Source organism: Canis lupus, chromosome 11 (genome assembly GCF_011100685.1).
Source record: "Canis lupus familiaris isolate Mischka breed German Shepherd chromosome 11, alternate assembly UU_Cfam_GSD_1.0, whole genome shotgun sequence".
Lineage (NCBI taxonomy): Eukaryota > Metazoa > Chordata > Mammalia > Carnivora > Canidae > Canis > Canis lupus.
Window position 1 is genome coordinate 18,790,454 of NC_049232.1, and position 23,393 is coordinate 18,813,846.

A 23,393-nucleotide genomic window follows, 5' to 3' on the forward strand; every position below is an offset into this window, starting at 1 on the left:
ACCTACTCTGTGCTGTTCTGATGTCTCCCGCATTTGGAGATACTTGCAGTCTCTAAGTTAAAGAGTTTTGATTCTTTCATTATCACGGAGGGAAGATTCATGGAGACCTTCTTTCTCTCTCTCATTAAGTACAACACCTTCATGGTCGTTAGAAGGGACCTATATATTTCTTTCAACTCTGTGCCTCCTAAAAGGAATCTTCAGTTGTTAAGAAGGTTCTAATCTGATGGTGTTACTCACTCGGCAAAGAGGGTGAAGGTAGAGGATGAGGGGAGTGGTCAAGAGAGAGGTTTCATCACAAATGCAACCAAACATTTGGAGGGAATACCAGGAGACAGCTCCAGAATGTGGAACAAAGTTTTCTGGTCCTTTTTATTACTTTCCAGGAGCTATACACTGTGGGCTCCCAGTGATATCAATTACTACTTCTCTTTATGGTGAAATACTTGTTTTATTGTGTGCTTACTGTATGCCAGATATTCTTCTGAACATACTGTACATACTGATTACTTTAATCTTTTGACCATAAAATTTTCCACATTTTACTGGTTAGAAAACCAGAATAAGGAAATATTAGGGGTGCTTGGGTGGCTCAATTGGCTGAGCTCAGGTCATGATTCAGGGTCCTGGACCAAGCCCAGCCTCGGGTTCTGCACTCAGCAGGGAGCCTGCTTGGAATTCTCTCCCTCTCTTTCCCTCTGCACCTCCATCCCCACTCATATGCCCTATCTCTCTGATAAAGAAAACAACAACAGCAAGAAATATAAAGTGATTTATGCTGGACTGTATCAAATAGAGCAGGATTCAAGCTTATATCAGGTAAAGCAGATAGTCTACTACGAAAGCCAGCTCTCTCATCCCTGCTGTTAAGATTCTTCATAATCTCTTTAGGAAGACAACATAAAAAAAGTCTCAGCAAAACATGTCTTGCATTCCCACAGGCATATATACTCAGTGTCTTTGGTATGCCTTACTTAAAAGAACACACAGGTAGAATGTATTAATATGAGTTTTTTTCCTATCAAAGTAAAGTCCCAAAGTAGCAGAAACAGAATTCTTGGGATCCATTTGGGGCTTTTTCCTGTGTGTACCCTGTAATGTGTACTCTTTTCCCCTATGAAGATTTCTTATCTCATTCTTCAAGATAGGATCTAAACTATCCTGTCTTAAAAGAGAAAGAGAGAGTGGGTAAGGTAGTTTTCTTCTAATACTTACTTTTTTGTTATCAATTTTTTATTTACATTCTAGTTAGTTAACATATAGTGTAATATTGGTTTCAGAAGTAGAATTTAGTGATTCATCACTTACATGCAACACCCAGTACTCATCACAAATGCCCTCCTTAATCCCTATCACCCCACCCCCACCCCTCCAGCAACCTCAGTCTGTTCTCTATCCTTAAGAGTCTATTATGGTTTGCCTCCGTTTTTTTCCATCTCCTATGTTCATCTATTTGATTTCTTAAATTCCACAAGTGAGATCATGTGATATTTGTCTTTCTCTGACTTACTTTGTTTAGCTTAGATGCTCTATCCATCCATTCTGTCACCAATGGCAAGATTTCATGCTTTTTGATTATTAAGTAATATTCCATTTTATATATAATTTTGTGTTTTTACATAGATTGTTGATAATTTAAATGTTTATTTGTGGCTGTGTTCAAAATTAGGAGTCAAATTTATTTTTCCTATATTATAGACAATTGTCCTAACAGCATTTGTTGAATAATTTATGCTTTACCTACCTATTAGAAATATTACCTTCTTATTATTAGATTTCTTTATATATGTAGGACTGAATTGTTCATTCTGTTCTATTGATCTGTTTGTCTATTCTTGTACTATTGCCACACTACTTAAATTACTCAAAGAAATGTGATGTCCTTCTTTTCAAGACTTTTTTGATTGATATTATTCAAACACCATAGATATCTTAGGATAAGCCTATCAAGTTTCAGTTTTTTTTGAAGTTGATATATTTTCTGGAATTACATGGTATTTAAAAAGGCATTTTAATAAATTCTGATTAGTTAATGAATTTGTAATTGATATGACAGTTTTTAAAGAATTGCTTCCTCATTCAGGACTTTGATACATTTTCTAATTTATTCAGTTTGTGTTCTTAAATTCTCTTTAGTAGCAGCTGTTATACATTTCTTATCAGGGTTTTTCAAGGGACATTATAACATATTATAAAGTTGGCATGGTTGTTTTGTGAAGGATATCACTCAATTACATAATTATTACAAACTTGTTACAAAAGAGTGCTCATTGCATCTTCTCACCACTTCCAATTTAGCATAATGCTTCTGAATTAGAATTGAGTGATTTTAATTCCTTGGCATGTAGTTTAATTATTTTGTCTTACAAAAAGATCCAAACAAATTATTTTAGGAACTCAGAAATAAAATAACATCTAATTTGAAAGCATCCTTAATTTTCCTGATAAAAGAGAGTAATAAGAAATCATGAGTTCTAAAGTAAATTACTAAACTGAGTTTTCTGGTCTGTGTTAACTAACTTACTAATTTAATGTCCTTCCTTGCTATTACTTAAAACTTTAAATTAGATTGTGAAAACATGGTTAAAGAAATATGAAAGCAATGATAATTCTAGAATGTGTTTTGTTCAAATGATAGTATCTATTCACCCTACCCAAGATTCTCATACACTATTATCCCACTAAGAATTACTGATCTCAATTGAATAACATTTGATTTTTTACTTGAAAAATAGTTGAAAAATTAAAAGTACCCTTGGGTAATGTTTCAAATTTGTACCAGAATGGACTTTTTATTTAATAATTATTTTGTCAACTGATTTTACTCTTCAATAGAGTTTTTATTTTTAAATATGTCTCTGGATAATGAATGTCATTCCTTGGTTTGTTGGGGCATTTGTAAAATGTTAACATTTAACCAGAGATACATATTTTCTATATCTCTTCTTTTAAATCACTCATTTAAATAATGTATCCCATATATAAGTATATTTTATTTATTTTTTTAAAGATTTTCTTTATTCATTTATGAGAAAGAGAGAAAGAGCATGAATGGGAGAGGAGCAGAGGGAGAGGGATAAGTAGACTCCCTGCTAAGTGGGGAGTCTAACATGGGGTTCAATCTATGATCATGAGGTTATAACCTGAGCCAAGATTAAGAGTTGGATGCTTAACCAACTGAACCACCCAGACACCTATATTTTAATGCTTTCACATAACTGTTCTCTGACCTTCACACTGATGTACCTTTGAATAGTCAATGGTTTATTCTCCCTAATTAATAAGTGAGAAAATTGACACAGACAAATAATGTGCTCTTCTCACTGTCACATAGCTGATCAGTAGACTCCCAGTCCAATGGTCTTCCTTATAAAATCAACTCCTTCCTATATTCCTTTTTAAAAAGCCATAGAACCAACTATCAAGATTCCTATCCTTGTTTTTGTTTCTGTTTTTGTGTTTGTTTGTATATTACTTCTCATTATGCTTTCTACAAGTGGCAGTTCATGTCAGAGTTATGAGGAAACCGTAATCTTGAGAGGTGATGGAAAAGTTACATACAAATTATAGTGTGGATCTCATAGTAATACAGAGAGAATAAATTACAATGCCACAATCAACTTGGATCTAAACTCAGGTGATATGAATATAGCAATATTGTGCCTTCTCTGTGTAATTGTAATTACTTTCAAGTTTATTTTGTCATCAAACAAGCAATTTTTCAATCAGTGCAGCCTGTGCAAATCAGCACTCTGGTATATGAATTATTTAATTCATTTATCATGCATTTCTTAATGCCCAGTCCCACACTGCTGGAAAAAAAAAAAAAAAAAAAAAAAAAAGATCCAGAATTTTAAGGAAAGATTACGTGGAAAGCAAATACAATGATAATATCTAAGCTAGTTCTTATTCTCAAAACAAAATTTGTATGTGAGAAAAGTATAATAAACCTGTTAGTGATACACATGATTTTATTTTATAGAGAAATGGAAAATATTTGCCAGAAATGCATATAAAGTATACTTTGTGCTTGGTTAATTTTTCCTTCTTTTTAGGTAACTTACATGACTATACATAGGAAATGTTTGTTTTGACAAAGATGACATTTAAGCAGAAAGAGGATAGCCTCACTTTTTATTTTCTTCCACAAATGGCAAATACTAATACTGTGGGATTCACTCCCAGTTGATCATTACACTTTTTCCCTTCAACTTGGGGTCTCAAAGAGTTGTTCTCATTTGTTCTAAAATCTACTCTAAGAATATTTTTTTCCTAAAACAATATATCTCTTTTTCTTTCTCACTAAAATCCTGATCATTTAATCAGACTTTGTCATCCTCAGTTATCCCAACACTAGTCATAGTAAGGTAAATGAAAAATTTGTTAGATAGTATCTTTGCCAAAATAAACTTACAACCTGTGGATAGAGAAGGATCAAAAATAACTAAATAACTAATTAGCTAAATAAATTAGTATAGATCATAGATCTCTATGCTATCTCAATAGATAGTATTGATCCATCTCAATAGATCGATCTCTAATTAACAAAAGAAAAAAGTAGAAAGCCAAGTAGTATAGTAAACACCGAACTACATGATATAGTGTGCTCTGTGATACCTTGCAAATAGGGTTAGCCTGCCCTGGGATTGATAGAAGATGCATCTGTGTAGTGGAAATTTAGCTGGAATTAAAGGATGAGTAGCATTTGAATTGGCAGGGCTATGCAGAAAGGGCAACCTCAGGTGATTGAGAACAGTGATTTTCAAACATTTTTTTCTCTTCTTCAGGACTTTTTTCAAGTAAAGTATTACTTACAAACCTGATAGGTACCATCTCAAAGCAGAGCTGCTCTGAATGGAGAGAGCAGAGTCCTGTTAATATGTCCTCTTGGTTTCTCCAGAACCTCTGGTTTAGCAAATTCAAAATTATTATTTATATTTCCTTTTACCTATATCTTCTTTGACTTCTGTTAAAGCTTGCTTGCTTTATTTATTTATTTATTTATTTATTTATTTATTTATTTATTTAAAAGATTTTATTTATTTATTCATGAGAGACACAGAGAGAGAGGCAGAGACATAGGCAGAGGGAGAGGCAGGCTCTCCTTGAGCCTTATGTGGGACTCGATCCTGGAACTCCAGGATCAGCCCTGAACCAAAGGCAGACGCTCAACTGCAGAGCCACCCTGGTGTCTGTATTTTTTTGTTTTAGAGAGAGAAAGAGAGCCTTTGGAAGCAGCAGGGAGAGTCAGAGGGAGAGAACCTCCAGCAGACCCTGAGATCATGACCTGAGCTAAAACCAAATGCTGAACACTCAACTAACCCAGGCATCCCAATCTTGAATTCTTTGATGTCTGAGCCATTGTGGAGATATTTGGAATAATTCAGACTTGAACCATAGTCCAAGCAGTAGAAGGGGAAGAAAAAGATAGGATAGTTCAGAAACGCTTGTGAAAAAGAAATATAATGTTTTGAAAGGGGTGGTGGGAAGTAGAAAAAAGTATTCTGCTTTGTTGCTGAAGTAATGAGTATATATATATATATATATATATATATATATATCAATAAGAAAAACAATGTATTAGGTAGGGAACTGTGAAATCTGGAGAAGAAATTATGTTTGCTTCTTTGTTTTACTATGTATATGTTTTGGGTTTTTTTCCCCTTTCATTATATCCTTGTGCTGAGTTGAGTTTTTCTTTTTTGTGTGTGTGTGTTGGGTTTTAAAGCAGAGACTTAAGGACCAAATTTATACCAGTTGGATCTTTAAGTGTCTATCTTTACTGAAAATCTGGAATCTACTCATAGATGTGTGATGTACATCAAGGCTGTCATCTCCAGACGGCCCTGCTCCTGCATCATTTCTAGCATATCAGGCACTGGAGAAGAGTAAGAAGGCAGCCTGATCCTAGCCTTCAGAAAACTCTCAAATTTATTTTTAGATGAATAAACAAATGCTAAATTAAAACTGAGTTAAATAAGTGGGACAGAATGGCACCTAGTACCAGAAGAACATATACGAGTCCTGAACTAGTCAGAGAAAGAATCCATGAGGCAGTGGTATTTAAGCTAAATCATAGTTAAAGAGAAGAAACAGAATTGAGAGCTTGGAGAATGTTCCAAGGAGAAGGAAGAGCATGTGCAAAGACATAAGGGGAGAGGAAGTCCATATGGCTGAAGCATAGAGGGTAAGAGGTAACAGAGAAAGTTGGATAGAAATACATTTCTTAAGAGTATTATTATTCTAAGAGAGCATTGGATGTCATCAATGGGGAAAAAGAAGAATCACCTGATCAATTTTGGGTTTTAGAAAGATGATTACTGTTGCTTCATGGAGAACTGTTCAGAGAGTGGCCAGATGAGATGTAGTTAGACAGGTGACTGTTGCAGAAACACAGAGAGAATTCTTGGTATCTTGGACCAGAGCACTGTCCTGAAGATATAAAGAAAAGAATCAAGATTCAAGAGACACTTAGAAGATAAAACACACTGCAACTGGTGATGAGGGTTAAAAGAAAGTAGTGACGGGTTAATGATACATTAAGGGTAGTAACTCTTGACATGGCATCATTATTGAGCAAATCACTCTCTCAATTCTATGTTTGCTTTTTATTTTATCATGGTGCTTTCAAAACGGAAATATTTTAATGTACTATTAAAATCTATTATTTTTGTTTATATTTTTGTTTATACTTTTGTTTTTGCTTAAAAAAAGACTTCCCCACATGCTTAGAAAATGTAAATGTTTATCTACATTTTCTTTCCATTCTTTTACAGTATTTTTTTCTTTTAGTGGGTGTGGTTCTAACAGGATCTAGCTCTTTAATACATCTGAAATACATATACACATATATGTACATACACATCTGTAAATGGACAGATGTAAATGTAAATGTAAATTTACAGATATATGTGCATATGTATATGTATATAATGTATTCAGTATAAGATGTGAGTAGGGAAGGAACTAAAGACCTATTTTTTTCCTTGTAAATAGTTAATTGTCGTATAACCCATATATTAAATTATTACTCAAGTCATTTGCCTTTTTTTAAACTATTTTCACATTTCACAATGAATGTTCTCCTGAGATTAGCCCTACAAAATATGTATATATAAATATATATATAAAATTAGGCATGATAGCTACATGAAAATTTTGAGTGAATTTAATATATATGTTAAATATATTATATAAAAACTTATAACATATACCATAAACATCTGGTATAATATGGTACAATATTACCATAATATGGTATAATACCATAATATAATGCTATGATATGGTATAATAATATACCATATATTTATGGCATACCATATATTTATATTATATATTATATATCAAATATGAATTAATATATAATATATAAAATATGTTTTAAAAATAAATAAAATGTAATAAATATATAAAATATAATGACATATAATACAAATATATATGAATTTATATATATTATGTATAATATATTGATATATATTAATTAAATAAAAATAATAATACATTTTATAAAACATAAAAGTAACACTGTAAGCATATGTAAGACAAATTTTAAATGTCCCCCAGTATTGGGAGCAATAATGTTGAAAACAATCAGACAAATCCAAAAGCTAGTGAGGTTTGGGAGTGTATACTGTTGCTTATTTATAAAATACAGCTTTTTTAACTCATTGATTATGCTTACTGTATTTATATTCCTGAACTCTCAGTCATTTTCTCCTTGGAATTATACCTTTGCCTTTTAGGGCTAAAATAACTCAGTTTTTATCTTCTCAAGCAGAAAAAAAAAAATTAAAGTTCTTTTAACCCATTTTGAAAGATAACCACGTAAACATGAAACCCAAATTATCCTTTACTCTTTTCCTAAAGCTAATGAGTACACTGTGAAACTTACGGGTCTCATAAAATGATTTTATTAATTTTTAATATAAATTACCCCTTCCTATTGTGGACAACTTTATATGTGAGAAATGCAGGTAAGCTATACCCAGTCTGCAGTAAGCAAATGTCATTGTAATTAGCAAGGTCAAAATGACTCAAATCATTGTATTTTCATTTCTAGAAAACTTGACTTTTAAAAAAATTAGGCTTCACTTATTCTTAGCACCATTTTGGAAACACCTACCTACTAATTAGAGCTGTGATTCCTATCCATTCCCACAGCAGGGCTGTGCCCATGCAGAAGTCTACAGCACTATAATTAGGAATTTTCTTCTAAGAAAAACATTATAATAGACATCTTCCCATGCTTATGTTATTTTAATTGGGTGTTTAGCTCTAGGGATCATCATAATTTATCATAAAACTTTAATGTTAATAAAATCAGCTGGAAGGAAGCACTACTTATCTCCTTGATTACACCATAAGGAGTAGGATCTTAATTTGAGTCTTTCTTCTTTTTTTTTTTTTTTTGAGCTAGCAAGAGCAGAGTTGTAAGTGGATCAAAGGATCTAAGTGCTGTAACACAATATTCACCAAATATTATCTATGACCCATGTGAAAGAAAAACTACCCAGAACAGAGTTAAATGGACCAGGAACACTTAATTCAAAACTATTGCAATATGAAGAGAAATTGAACTCATGTACTGCTGAAATAAAAGGCAGGAGAGTGTTTAATCACTAGGGTGAGCTAATGAAAAAGTCCTGGAGGACTTCAGCAGGGATGTTGGTCAATGTTACGAGGCTACCTGTGTTTGTTAATGGGTGCTTCTGGAGTTTGGGCTCCCTCCCATGAAGACTGAGAGATAGGGACCCTTTCTTCATGATTACGTTTCCGAAGGATGGTTTCCAAGTCCTTGAGAAAGACATTCCTGGGTGGTAAAACTGGCAAGAGGCTGGAAGATGATTTCCATCTCAGAGAAGCAGAGGAAGAAAATATAATAAAGATTTAGAAACAAAGTTTCTAAATACAGTACACGCTCCTAAGAGAAGGGCAGTCAAGAACCTACAGTCTGGAAGAAACCTGTTTAAGTTTAGTCAAATTGAGGGGAGTGTTAAGGCCATCTTGGTCACCCATGGTTGGACTTCCAGGTTTTACCTGATTATCTGGGAACTGATCTACAAGTTGGACCAATCCCTTCCTACAGGCAAATGATACACAATCTCACAATCTTTAAACTTTATGTATAACTAAAAGTTGCTCACTAGTAACCTACCAAATTAGATATAATGGGAATATCTTTGCAGTCTGCTTTAGAGTGCAAGAAATTTCACCATCTAAAGTTTACTAAGCAATAATATAAAGACACGTATTTAATCAATGACCATTCTACCCTGAGCGCACACAATCTCACCTGATCTCAGAAGCTAAGCAGGGTCAGGCCTGGTTAGTACTTGGACGGAGGAGACACATACTGAAAACTTATTCTATACCAGGTAATGTTTTTACCATGTTTTATATAATGTAGAAAATAGTCCAATAGCTCCTCTTTTTCCAGAAGTTGTCCCTTGTCCTAGGTCACCCTGGGAATGGAAGAGCAGATCTCAAAACCAGGCCGGCAATTGCAAAGTCAGGATGTTAGTCCCAAATAGACATGCATGAGCACAAACTGTGAAAGCATGGCAGAGAAACAGACAGGAGAGCTTCCCTTTTTTTTTTTTTTTTTTTAGCTCTCGTATAAGTGATTGAAATGCCCCTGAAAGCCAGTCCTGACTTCTCAGCACTACAATTCCTATATAAACCATGGTTCTGTTCTGTTTCTTGAATGCAAAACTATCCCGTCTCCATACGGGTGGAAAGACCTTTCTTGTAGCATTGCTTTTATTCTCATTTACTGTGGTCTCCCAGCAGCACTTCATTTATGTGTGCAGAAATTATTAATGTGACAGAATGCAGGGTGACTTAGAATCGGTTTAGACTCCTACAATCATTTCACATTCCAGTGGCACAAAGCAGAAACGATGATGGGTGTCCTCGACCTTTCTCCCTGCTTGGATAACTGCATCAATTACGGAAATAGTAAAGAGATGTATGACCACCATCAGTCATGGTACGATAACACTGGACTGCGAGTCACTACTTAAGTAAGATATAAAAGCTTTAAGATATGTGCCAAGTCTTCTACGAAGATATTTACTCTTGTGTTGCATTTTACTTTTTAACTCGAAGAAATGTTTAGAAGCCTAGGAAATACTACAGCATGCTGAGAATTTTCTATGAGAGGATTAAAGTTCTTACAGTAAATGTTGTGATCCCTGTTTAGGTTATCAACTTGTTTTGGGGGCAGTATGTCAACTTATTAAAAATTAATTATAAGTATTTTACCAAGTATTAGGCCCAGGCTACCCTGTGGGAACAGGTCATCTAGAAAGAAATGCAGTCAAGTAAAGCAACAAATACAATATGGTATAATTAGTTTAGTGGGCGCCTATCAAAATTATACAGCTCTTTATGAATCTATATATTTAGTGCTTATCTCCTTCACTGGGCAGTTAACTCCATGAGGGCAGGGACCATGTTTCTTTTGTTGCTCTATCCATAACAGCTTATACGCTTTAGAAACTCAATGAATATTTTTAAATGAATGAAAGAAATATTTATTTTGCAAGTAAGAGAGGCAGCCAAAAGGTCGGGAAGGCAGATCAGGAATGATTTGGCCAGGGAAAATTACTGAAAGAAATTGTCATATTTTCATAGAATCTATTATGTTGTCTTTTTCATGTTTTCAGTGTTTATATTATTTGGATCCCACTAGCTTTCTTGAGCATCTGCCGTACACATGGCAGTGCATTGTGCTGTCTAATCTAATTGATCCAGTAAGACTGTACTCTAAATGTACTGGCAGCTGAAGTCAATTTTATACATAGTGAATATGAAGTTTTTAACTCTTAAATCTTAATAATATAATGTCTTATTTTCACTTCAGGCTATATTTGAACATATACCTTCTACTGACATAAGAAACTGGTATAAACCAATTAACACTGAACAATGCAGAACGGCCCTCCTTCTATTTGTTGGAAGGTCATCGAGTTTTAGCTTCTATCAAATAGCATTCCAAGTTGCCCTGAAGGTTACTATAGGATTATCAATGATTATCACTAAAAATTGTCATGTAGCCAAAAGTCCATTATTACAAAAGTGTATGTCATTCTTTAAATAAAATATCATAAGTTTGCCCTGTCAAAAATTCCAAAATAACAGAAGTAAAACCAGTGAATCACCGGAATTAGAAATTAGTAAAAGTTTCTTGTGCATACACCAACTGGGAGCACTCAAACCAAAATATAGAAAGAAGCTCAGGGGTATATTTTTATAAAGGAGCTTATGTAGTGGGAAGGCAGTGACTGTTTATTCTTCAATGATTAATTATTAGAATATTTTTTAAGTGACAGGGCATCGTTCAGTGGTTACCTCATATCAATTTTGGGAAATAGTTCAAGTTTTGCTTATGGCATATAAGGGCATGAGCAAGAAATGACCCAGATCTAGTTAGTCTTGCCCAAGAAGCTCAATTAAGTTTTGTTTGTATGCCTAACTGGTTTTGTCAGCTCAGAGAATTTTCAGGGCTGGTCACTGTTTGTTTTTTATTTTAACAACCCCAGTCCTTATCTGCCCCATTTTTCTGCCTTTTCCATTAGTGGATTGCATGATGTCTATAGAGAATTAGAACAATTGTGATAAATCTTTCATGAAGTTAAATGACTGGTTGCTTGAATTTGGGAAAATGGAAATAAAAAATTAGCAGCAACAAGAAAGACCATCTTTGAGTTTAACTTTAGCACCTTTAGTTAAGTAGGACTCTTCTTGGAGTTTGAAAGCTTTCATAGCTGGAATAAAACCCATGAATTAAAAAATAGATCTTTCCCTCTTTTCTTATTTGGAAAGTGAGGTATAACTTTATGCATTATCAATGCCATGATGAAGTCAATATATTTCCTCCAGTGGTTGCAACACATTCATTGATTGTATTGATGTCTTTCAAAATTGTATGGGAAATACTTTCCTTACATATTCTTGTACAAAGGTCTTCAAAGACTAATTCAGAAGTGATAACCTCCCTCCTTCCTAATGTCTGTTATTAGTTATGATGTGACAATTAAATCACCAGTGAAAGGAGTAGTTAACTTATGTTGATGTTACATGAATGAATGTGTGTGCATGTTTGCAGAGTGGCAACCTCAAAAATCCCTTGATGAAATTCCCCTTTTCCTCTTGTCTTTAACAAACTGTGAGTAGGAGAAAGGTTTAGGAAAGCATGGATGCAAAACATTTATTTGACAGTTTACCAAAACTTTTAAAATATCTACAGAGGAAGTGAATTGTTTAAGTTTCAACAGTTCCACTATTATCTTAACTACATATGGTCCCTGACTAATCGTGGATGCATCAGGCTAAATCAGGCAAATAGATGAGCAGCCAAGTTCAGTTATCATTAGTTTAGTTTTGTGTTTTTGATGGTGGTATTATTTTATTTATAACAGAGTAATTTTGATATTTGGATTTCTTTAAACAAACAAGTAGTTGGCGCACTTGGCCGGCTCAGTTGGTAGAGCAAGCGACTCTTGATCTTGAGGTCATGAATTCAAGCCCCATGTTCTGCATGGCATTTACTTAAGAAAAACTGAATAAAAATTTAAAAAAATAAGAAACTAAGAAGTGATTACCTGCCATGATACCATTATAAACTAATGTCTCATTACCTTAGTGATTTCTTTCTGATTTTAAATCTCTTTGATATTTGCCTTGGAAAGCATGTGTTCAGAATTTCCCTGCTGCGGTATCTATATCCCATGGTAATTTTCTGTGTTGTCTGAAGTATTTTTAAACTGTAGAGAATATATACTGCTGAGAAAACTTCACCACATATAAAAGTTAGTATCTAGAAGCTATTTTCTGTGTTGTCTGACGGGTTTTTTTGTGTTTTTTTTTTTTTTTTTTAAACTAAAATAGCTAACAAAATGAAATGTAACAGGAAGAGAATTACCAGTTTTAATGATACAGACTGCCCATGGGATTTCAATCAGGATTCAACTAGCTAATTAAACAGAGGCAAACCATACAAAGCATTAGTAAGAGCTGAAATGAAAATGTATCAGATTATTTATGGCAGGATTCTTTAGGTTGCCAGTTAAGCTACACAACTAAACTACCTGAAACAGAAGAGGACCTACTGTCCTTGGAAACTGGAAAATCTGCGAGAGATCTGGCCTTCAGTACTGCTCAGTGCTGTGTTCATTGTTATCAACAGCATTCAGTTGTTTCTTATATCACTTATCTGCCCTTGTGTGGGTGTCAAGTTCTGCTTTTCTTTCTATAGAATTATAATTGTGCAAAATGTGTACCAATGGCCAAAGGGAATCATTTTTGCTATCAAGAGAGATCCTGCCCATGAATGAAGCTAATCTGGAGTAAACCATTTATAACAAAGTATATTAATTGGCCACACTGTGACTTGTATTCCTGTTTAGGAAAGGTGAGGATCATGTGAAATAAAAGGAAAAGCAAAAATTTTTTTTTACCGGTTTGATCATGTTTAAGTATACCATTCAATAGTGACTTTAGGTACTTCATATAAGTGGACTCATACATAATTTGTCTTTGTGACTAGCTTATTTCACTTAGTACAATGTCCTCAAGGTTCATATATGTTGTAACATGTGACAGGATTGATTTCAAAAGGAAAAGACATCTTAAGGGTTTTTAAGTTACTTTAAAAGGCTATCCAAGAACACATACCCTCAAGCAACTGAAATTCATGAAATAAACATAAAGAAAGTCTATGAGACTGACGATAGCTGGAAAATGCACTGCTCAGTTAACATTTTTTAAATTCAAGTTCATTTAGAACATTGGGCTTACCAAGAAAAAAAGACATCACATCTGCATCCTTTAAACATCCTTGCTGCTTTTAGTGTCACTTGGGGTGATTTCTTAAGAAAACAAAGAAATAAAATATTTAAAATTTTTTGCATGTCATGTTTTAGAAGATTATTTTATTTATTTTAGCGGGGGAGGGGCAAAGAGAGTCTCAACAGTAGATTCTGTGATAAGCTCAGAGCCTGTCTAGAAGCTCTATCCCACAACCCCAAGATCAGGACCTGAGCTCAAACCAAGAGTCTAACATTCAACCAACTGTACCACCCAGGCACCCCTGCATGTGATTTTTTAATTAAATCCTTTATTTTGAGACAGTTATTGACTTGTGTACTTCTGTAAAAATTCATATATATATATTACAAAGAAATTCCATATATCCCATAACAAGTTTCCCCCAGTGGCAAAATCTTGCAAAAGTGTAGTTAAAACATCACAACCAGGATATTGACTTTTATGTATTCTACTGATCAATTCAGATTACCCCAGTTTTCCTTGAATTTATTTTTGTGTGTGGTTATGTGTGGGTAGGTACACACATGTGTATTTGGTTTCATGCAATTTTATCAATGTTGGACACTGAATTTTTAGTTTGTGGATTAGATGTAGCTACTTCCAAGGTACTACTGTTTTCATTAATCTTAGTAGTATTAAGAATATTATTTTATGCTCCTAACTTTATGTGACAGACATATATAGATGATATAAGGAAGAGCATATCTTATCATACTTAAACTAGATCTTTGCATTCAACAACTTACTCAAGCTGTATCCTTTACGTTTTTGTCATTCACTCTATGCTTATAGAATGATATATGAATATTTTCCCCAAACTTATTTCTTCTCTTTAATATTTAGAATTAGGCACAATTTTTTTTAAGATTTTATTTTTAAGTAAGCATGTAAGATTTTGTTTTAAGTAACTCATTATGGGGCTCAAACTCACAATCCTGAGACAAGAGTCACCTGCTCTACCAACCGAGCCAGGTAGGCACTCCAGGTACAGTTTTTATTATGGTATTATCACTAGAGAAGTGGAAAATACTTTAAGAACTTTATTTATTATTTTCCCTTAATATTTGAAGATAATAATTGAGGGAAAATAATAGTGTTAATTTGAAAATTCACTGTTTTGCCTATACCTTCATATTTACTGGTTTTATAGAATAAAAAGGGAGATCATTAGGCATTTGTTTTAAGGGTAATAAGTCCCCATTTAGTTATGTAGTATTGTGTAAATCATAGAAAATATTTACAAATTACCCAACCCTTAGGTATACGTTTGCCATTATATTTTACACCACTTTAATGATTTATTGTTTCTTTTTCGCTTTCATAAATTATTCTATTTTGCAAAGTCTGTACTTCATGGAACAGGAATGTCTTTTTTCTACAAATCCTTCTTAATCTCATTTATAGGAAGAGATTCAAAGAGAATTTTCTAAGTTAGAACATCCTTTCTCTTAACAATAAATGAAGTGGCATAAGAGGAAAAAGAAAATACACTAAATTAAAATAGCTTCTTTGCACAAATAAAGTAAGGAAATTTTCTCCTTAACAGAGAAAAAAATTAATGTAACTATTTTCTTAATAGAGAACGTGAAAGATGTTCACAAACAGATGTCTAATAATGCCATGGACTCTAATTTCTCCTTCATTTCAACAGAGACTCCATAAAGACAATTCAGCCATTTAGTTCTTAGATGATAATCTGACGTCAAATTATGGCTACACTGAGCATATTTGAATTATTTTTAAAGGAAAACTTATGGTCATTCTCAATTGCTCACTTATTCATCTACACTAATAATAGTAAAAACAAAAAATACAGTAATAATACTTATTATCTCTTATTAATAGCAGTTACTATATACCAATTACTCTTCTAAGTAATTTCTCTAATCCTTTGTAACTATTTCTATCCCATGTTTTTAATAATTATTTATTTATTTGAGAGAAAGAGAGTGTGAGCTGGAGAGGGGCAAAGGAAGAGGGAGAAAGAATCTCAAGCAGACTCCCCACTGAGCGCAAAGCCCCACATGGCATTTGGTCCCAGGACCCTGAGATCATGACCTGAGCTGAAATATAGAGTTGGCCACTTAACTAAACACCAGGCACTCCTCTGTTCTATTTTTTTAAGCTTTCCTACTTTCTTTTTTTTTTTGAGATTTTATTTTTTTTTAAGTAATCTCCTCACCTAACATGGCGTTCGAACTGAAAACCCTGAGGTCAAGAGTTGCATATTCCCCTGACTCAACCAAACAGGTGACCCTAAGCTTTCCTACTTTCCATCTTTTCCATCCCTTACTGAGCTTTTCATGATGTCTCTTCTTTTCCTTTCCTTCTGATTTTGTTTTCATGTCTGTGATAGTTTGTTATTCTTTATTTCTTAGCTCTGTGAACTGACATTTCATTTCTCCATCACATCTCTGAGATATTTTATTTCTACTCTGTTATTTTCAAAGATAGAAGAAAGTGCTTATACTTTTAAAACACTTCCTTAAATGTTGCCCTCAGTTCCATGGCTTTTGTTTTTTGGTAGGGTCGAAGGGGGAGGGCAGAGGCTAGCTTTTTATGTGGCCTTTTTTTTTTATAGAAACTTTGTGTTAATCTGTACTGTGTTCCTTTTCTTAGAAAACATACTTATCTCTGGAAAAATTACTCTTCCCTGGACAAGCCCTTCACCATAGATTTATTTTGGCAGAGAGGTTTGTTACGGTTTTAGGCTTGCTAATTTCCTTTATTATTTTTTTTTTCTGTAAAGATTTTACTTATTTGAGAAGGAGAAAGAGAGAGAGCACAGGAGCAGGGGGAGGGGTAAACTCCCCACTGATCAGGGAGCCAGATGTGGGGCTCAGTCCCAGGACCTGGAGATCATGACCTGAGCCCAAGGCAGACGCTTTACCAATCGAGCCATTATTTGGCCCTCCCAGATCTCAGCTCTTGCACCCATAGTTGTCTGCACAGAATACATTTTACATCCTACATTATCAGGCTGTGTATTATTCCTGGTTATTTCTGTGGTTTTCTGTCCTTTGGGTCCTTTGCCCTGACATTGCTCTGTTTGGCCTTCTGTCCTCACTTGTTTCCAGATTACCCTGCTCAACCTCATCAGCTTTCGGAAAACATACGCATATTTTGATGACTATGTATGTATGTATTATTCCTGTCTTTTCATTTTAAAAGATGGAGTTTGCTGTATATTATTTTTAGCATTCCCTGTGTCTTTTAAAAATAGTATTATGGAGGGGATCCCTGGGTGGCACAGCGGTTTGGTGCCTGCCTTTGGCCCAGGGCGTGATCCTGGAGACCCGGGATCGAATCCCACATCGGGCTCCCGTTGCATGGAGCCTGCTTCTCCCTCTGCCTGTGTCTCTGCCTCTCTCTCTCTGTGTGACTATCATAAATAAATAAAAATTTAAAAAAAAAATAGTATTATGGAGGTATAATTTACATTCTACAAAAGTCTCCCCCGTAAATGTACATTTTAGTGGTATTTGGTGGTATTTAGTAAATTTTTACAGTTGTACAATTAACAGATCTAGTTTTCAGAGCTTTGCATTGCCCCAAAAGCTATTTTGTGCCTGTTTGCAGTCAACTCCTTACTGTTTCTTTGAAGATTTAATTTCTAAAATGGAAGTACCACCCAAATGGGGTGGAAATAGTTGAAGCACTGGAGTTTTTCGGGACACACTGATGTTAATTGCTGATGTGATTTTGTTGGTGTGAAATGATTTTTCCCTTCCAGTGTAATTCTCTGGAAGTAGCATGAAATCAATGGAAAGTTCTATAAAGAAGAAGTCCACCTATATTAGAGGTTCTGAATTATTTCAAACAAATATAATCTTAAAAGTAAATTTTACACTGTTTCTTAAGACAATTTTGCCTCATTCAAAATTTAATGTGATAAGTGACAAAAACTGGCTACTTATTCCAGTTGTACTTGTGATCTCTTATATCTCACTTGACCCTTGTTAAATCACTTAACCCTCATGAATCCCAGTTTCCTGAAATTTCCACAATTAATTTATCTTTCTTAAAGAAAAATGTTGAGCTTTCTTGTTAGAATATGCCTTAAGGGGCACCTGGGTAGCTTAGTGGTTGAGCGTCTTCTTTTGGCTCACGTCCTGATCCTAGGGACCTAGGATTGAGTCCTGCATCAAGCTCCCCGGAGGGAGCCTGCTTCTCCCTCTGCCTGTGTTTCTGCCTCTCTCTCTCTTTCTTATGAATAATTTTTTTTAAAAAAAGATGCTTTAATGGCATGTTTGATACATTGAGTGCATGTAGCCAAATTATAACTGTTTCCAAGCATTTCTAGAGATGAGCAAAGATGAAGCAGGCCAAGGAAAGGGTGCCACTCTCCTTGGAAAACTCCTAGTGAAAAAGAACAGCCTCAGGAGGAGATTGGCAAATCCTTGAACTGTTACTTATGCACAGCTATCATTTACTGAGTATTATATATATATATATATATATATATATATATAATATATATAAATATACATTTTATGGAACATTTTTTTTAAAAGATTTATTTATTTATTCATGAGAGACAGAGAGAGAGAGAGGCAGAGACATAGGCAGAGGGAGAAGCAGGCTCCCTACAAGGTGCCCAAAGCGGGACTCAATCCCAGGACCCTGGGATCACGACCTGAGCCAAAGGCAGGCACTCAACCGCTGAGCCACCCAGGTGTCCCTGGAGCAACATTTTAATATACATTGTGTTGGTTGACATTTTCCCTTTTATAGATAAAGAGGCAGAGATTTAGACAGATTAGCCAAGAAATGGCTTAGAAATGGTGGGACCAGTACTCAAACCCAGATCAGGCTTACTCCATAGCCAGGCTCTTAAGCATTCTTACATTTATGCTGTATCCTTAGACCTCCCTACATTTAAAAATAGAAAATTTGGATATGTTCTATGCTTTTCCATGGAGAACGTGATATAAATGCAAGACATTTTCATTAGTGAACCTCCTGGGTTGTGTATGAATACACTATTTTCAAGGATTGCCCCATCACTATCTTTATCTATTTGTAATATTAAAGTTATCAAATTGTACAGTATTAATCACTTTAATAGCACTAAAAGAGCAAAATAAGTCAACTTTACAGTTTTATCTGAGCATTGTTTCCTGTTTAATTTAGCATCGTCCCTTTTTCTTAGTACTGTAAAGTATGCCTAAAGAAAGAATAGTTTCATATAGCCAATACCTTTCACAGATAGTATAATTAGTAGTTCAAATGTGATCAGAAATATATTTTTTAACTTCTTGCATGCAAAGAAATAAAAATCTGGAAAACTATATAAAGTAAAATATTGAAAGCAATTTCAGGTAAAAAAAATACCACTGCAAATTATGGATTAAATTTCATTTATCATCGAACAGATGTTAAAATAAAAATTAGTATGTGTTTTGAAAAAAAAATATTGGATGCAGTTGAACTATTGTGTCTTGAATCAAGTCCAAAATCCTTCTCTAAATATCTGTTGTTATATTCTTCTGATAGTGATTTGAAAATGTGAGTATCTCAGTTGAAATACCAGAGATAAAGAATCTGCTATAGTATTGGTCTTATTCCATTAGAGTGACCTTCTTTAGGAAAACTTATGTGATTTATCTCCCTTCTTCTATGTCTCTCTCCCCCCCCACCCCTCCACCCACATATCCTCACATATTTATGTACATACATATCAGGAAAATCTCCCTAATTCTCCATGTATGTTTATCATAGTTTCAAAATAAAATCTCTTGTTAATTGGAGTATAACAGACAAACATATCTTAAGTAACAATTCAGGGAATGTTCACAAATCGAATACCTACCTGTCACCATGACCTACATCAACAAAAAGAATATTGACAGCACTTCAGAGCTCCCCACCCCGTTTCTTGAATTTTTTTTAAGATTTTATTTATTTATTCGTGACAGACACACAGAGAGAGAGAGAGGCAGAGACACAGGCAGAAGGAGAAGCAGGCTCCATGCAGGGAGCCTGATGTGGGACTCGATCCTGAGTCTCCAGGATCACACCCCGGGCTGAAGGCGGCACTAAACTGCTGGGCCACTGAGGCTGCCCCCTTTCTTGAATTTTTATTACTATTCTAAAAGCTAATAGTATAAGTTAGCTTTACCTGTTTCTGAATTCCATGTAAACATAATCAAACAAAATGTCTTCTTTTTATACAGATTGTTTCATGGTGAGATTTGTCCACATTGTACTATTTCAGTTATTTTAACTCACATACGTGAGTCATTTACCATTATGTGAATACACATTTATTTATGCTACTCTTGATACACATTTGGGTTGTTTTCAGTTGGGTGTTTTTTGAATGATGCTGCTATGAAAATTCATATATATATATATATTTAGGTGTATGTATGGATATATTTATATTGGGTATATATCTAAGAGTAGAAATACTAAGTGTAGAAATATTCACTATGGGAATGTATATGGTCATTTTAGTTGATAAATTTTCCATAGTGGTTGAACCAAGTTACATTCTCATCACCCATTTATGAGTGTTGGATATCCTGGCACAGTATTATCCATCTGTTTAGTTTTAGCATTCTTACAGATCAGTAATGTTACCACATTATAACTTTAAATTGCATTACCCTGATGATGAATGACCTACAGAATGTTCTTGTATGTTTATTGGGCATTTGCATATTCTCATTTGTGAAGCGCTAATTCAGGCGCCCCACCCCCCCATTTTCAGCTGGGTTTGTCCTTCTTCCTCACTAATATGTGCAGGTTCATTACATATTCTAGGTTTTAGACCTTTTTGGTAAACTCTGTTAAAGATATCTTCTCCCACTCTATAGTTTACCTTTTATAATCTCTTAATGATGATTTCAATGAAAAGTTATTAATTTTAATGTGGTCCAATTTATCAGTCTGTTTTTATATGTCATATTTAAGAATTCTATAGCTAACCAAAAGTCATGCAGGTATTTTCTTATGTTAACTTTTAGAAACTTATTTTATTTTTTTACTTTTTATATTTATATCAACAGTCTATCTGGGTTAGATTGTTTTTGTGGGCAAGGGGAGGTACAGGGCCAGTTTTTACTTTTTTCCGCATGAATATCCAACTGACCTTGCATTGCTGATGGAAAAGACCCACCCTTTCTCTACTCTCCAGTATCTTATTTGTCATAAATCAAGTGATGTTGTAAGTAATGTATAGGTTTATTTATGGATTATTTTGGTCCTTTGTTCTATTTGTTTAACCTGGTACCAGTATCATACTATCTAAATTTCTAAAGTTTTTAAATCATGATGTATCTTTTTAAAAATTTTATTTATTTATTTAGTTAGTTAGTTAGTTAGTTATGAGAGAGAGCATGAGCAGGGGGAAGGAAGAGGGAGAAAAGGGAGAAGCATTCTCCCTGCTGAGCAAGGAGTCCAATTTGGGGTTCGATCCCAGAACCCTGGGATCATGACCTGAGCAAAGGCAGATGCTTAACTGACTAAGCCACCCAGGCACCTGTGGTATGTCTTTTTTTATATTGTCTTAAATATCTTTGACTTTCCATTTTTATATAAATTTTAGAATCAACCTGTTAATATCAAAAGCCACATATTCTTCTTAAAAGAGTGAGATTGGTATTGAATTGCATTGACCTGTACATCCAATTGAAAAGAATTGGCATTTCACAGTATATTTTAAGCAAACATTTGCAAATATAATCCAGCCATATATAAAGAGGATTAACTGTCAGGATCATGATGGGTTTAGTCAGGGAATACAATGGTTATTTAGTATTGGAAATTCAATTAGTGATTCACTGTAACAGAAAAAAAAAAGACATCACATAATCTTCTCAATGGATGCAGAAAAAAACCTTTGATCAACTTGAAGTGTCATTCATGATAAAAACTCTTAACAAATTAGAAATCAAAATGAACTTACTTAGTGCCTTAAAGAGAGATATTGACAACTTCCTTTCTGTGTCTGGGATTGGAACAGAATTGTGCTATACCACCTTTAACTCAAGATCCTGGCCCAAAGTAAGGAAACTAACTCAGAATTGTTACTTCTCAGCTGACTTCTGAACAGTGGGAATCCCAAAAGACGAGAAGGGGAAGCTGCCAATCTAGAAGCTGGCACATTGTCATATCTAGTGTGATGTCTTAGCTCAAGTAGTGACAGAATCATGCAGACTCAAGAGAAAGGGGCATAGATCCCATCGCTCAAAGCGGGGCGTGTCAGAGAATCTAGCACCACTGTTCTTCCATAAATTCTTATATGTTAGGGATGCCCAGGTTGAGCGCCTGCCTTTGGCTCAGGGTTTGGTTCCAGGATCCAGGATCACTGGGCTCTCTCTGCCTGTGTCTCTGCCTCTCTCTCTCTCTCTCTCTCATGAATAAATAAACTTTTAAAAATCTTTAAAAAAAATCTTACATATTAGAAGCTAGTCATTTTTACAATAAAACTTGAGCTCTAACTTGGTTGGGATAAACTGGAGCTCTAGCTTGATTGAATAGAAAATAGTCATTAATTTACTTCCTTGGGTGTTCCTAGGCTGTAGTCTGCTGCTTTTCAGCATGGGTGTTGTTGTGGAAAATTTTGTGACAACTTTCATTCTTTTCCTGCTTATAGCCGAAGTAGGCTTTGTTTATTTATTTTGTTCTTTTTTCTCTTGGCCTCATGGCACACAGATATACATCTGCCTTTATTATAAGAAAAATATGTCCCTCAGATATATTTTACATATGTAATCTTTAATATATGTCCATGTATATTGCATATATATTCAAGCTTTTGAATGCATATAAATATATATAGTGATATATGTGTATGTATATATATACACACAACGATTTGTATCTCCAAACTTTTTTTTTTAAGATTTATTTACTTATTTTAGAGAGAGAGAAAGCATGCATGAGCAAGGGGAGGGAAAAGGAGAGGTAGAGAGAGAATCTCAAGCACACTTCGTTGAGTGTAGAGGCCAATATGAGGGTCGATCCCACTACCCTGAGATCATGACCTGAGCCAAAATCAAGACTCAGATGCTTAACTGACTGAACCACCCAGGCATCCCTATATCTCCAAACTTTTAACCTCTCTTTTATGTTTCCATTATTTCACTAAATTTTCTCAAGTCTCTTCCTCCTATGTTTCCCACAAGTCTTTCTCTTGGTTCTTGTAATGTGACTGTCTTTCATTTTATTTATCTTCTTTAAGCCCATGTTTTATTTCTCTTATTTTATGCATATTGTATTTTCTTTTAATTTGTTTGACTTGTCTATAACTTTTACTTGCTTTGGATATGTGTTCTTAAATTTGCAATACTCTTTTCTTCCTGATTCATTGATATTCTTACAGATATCTCATGTTGCTGCTGTGCTGCTGGTAGTTCTCCTTCACTTCTTCCTCCTCCTCCTTTTCCATCTCCATTGGCATGTCTCTTGAATGGATGTGATGGAGGTTTCTTTATTGACAGACAGTGAAGGAAGAGTCAGCTGGCCTTTTCTTTGAAGTGTGATCTCATAACTCTCCATTTTTCCTCATTCTGTTTCTACCTGAGATAATGAACTTGGTCTAGACTAGT

General features: G+C 34.4%; 1 protein-coding gene across 1 annotated transcript in view; it reads left to right on the forward strand.

Moving 5' to 3' along the window:
- Positions 1 to 23,393, forward strand: part of CHSY3 (chondroitin sulfate synthase 3) — a 267,680-nt gene that overhangs the window by 241,288 nt on the left and 2,999 nt on the right. The gene's annotated exons all lie outside the window — the stretch shown is intronic.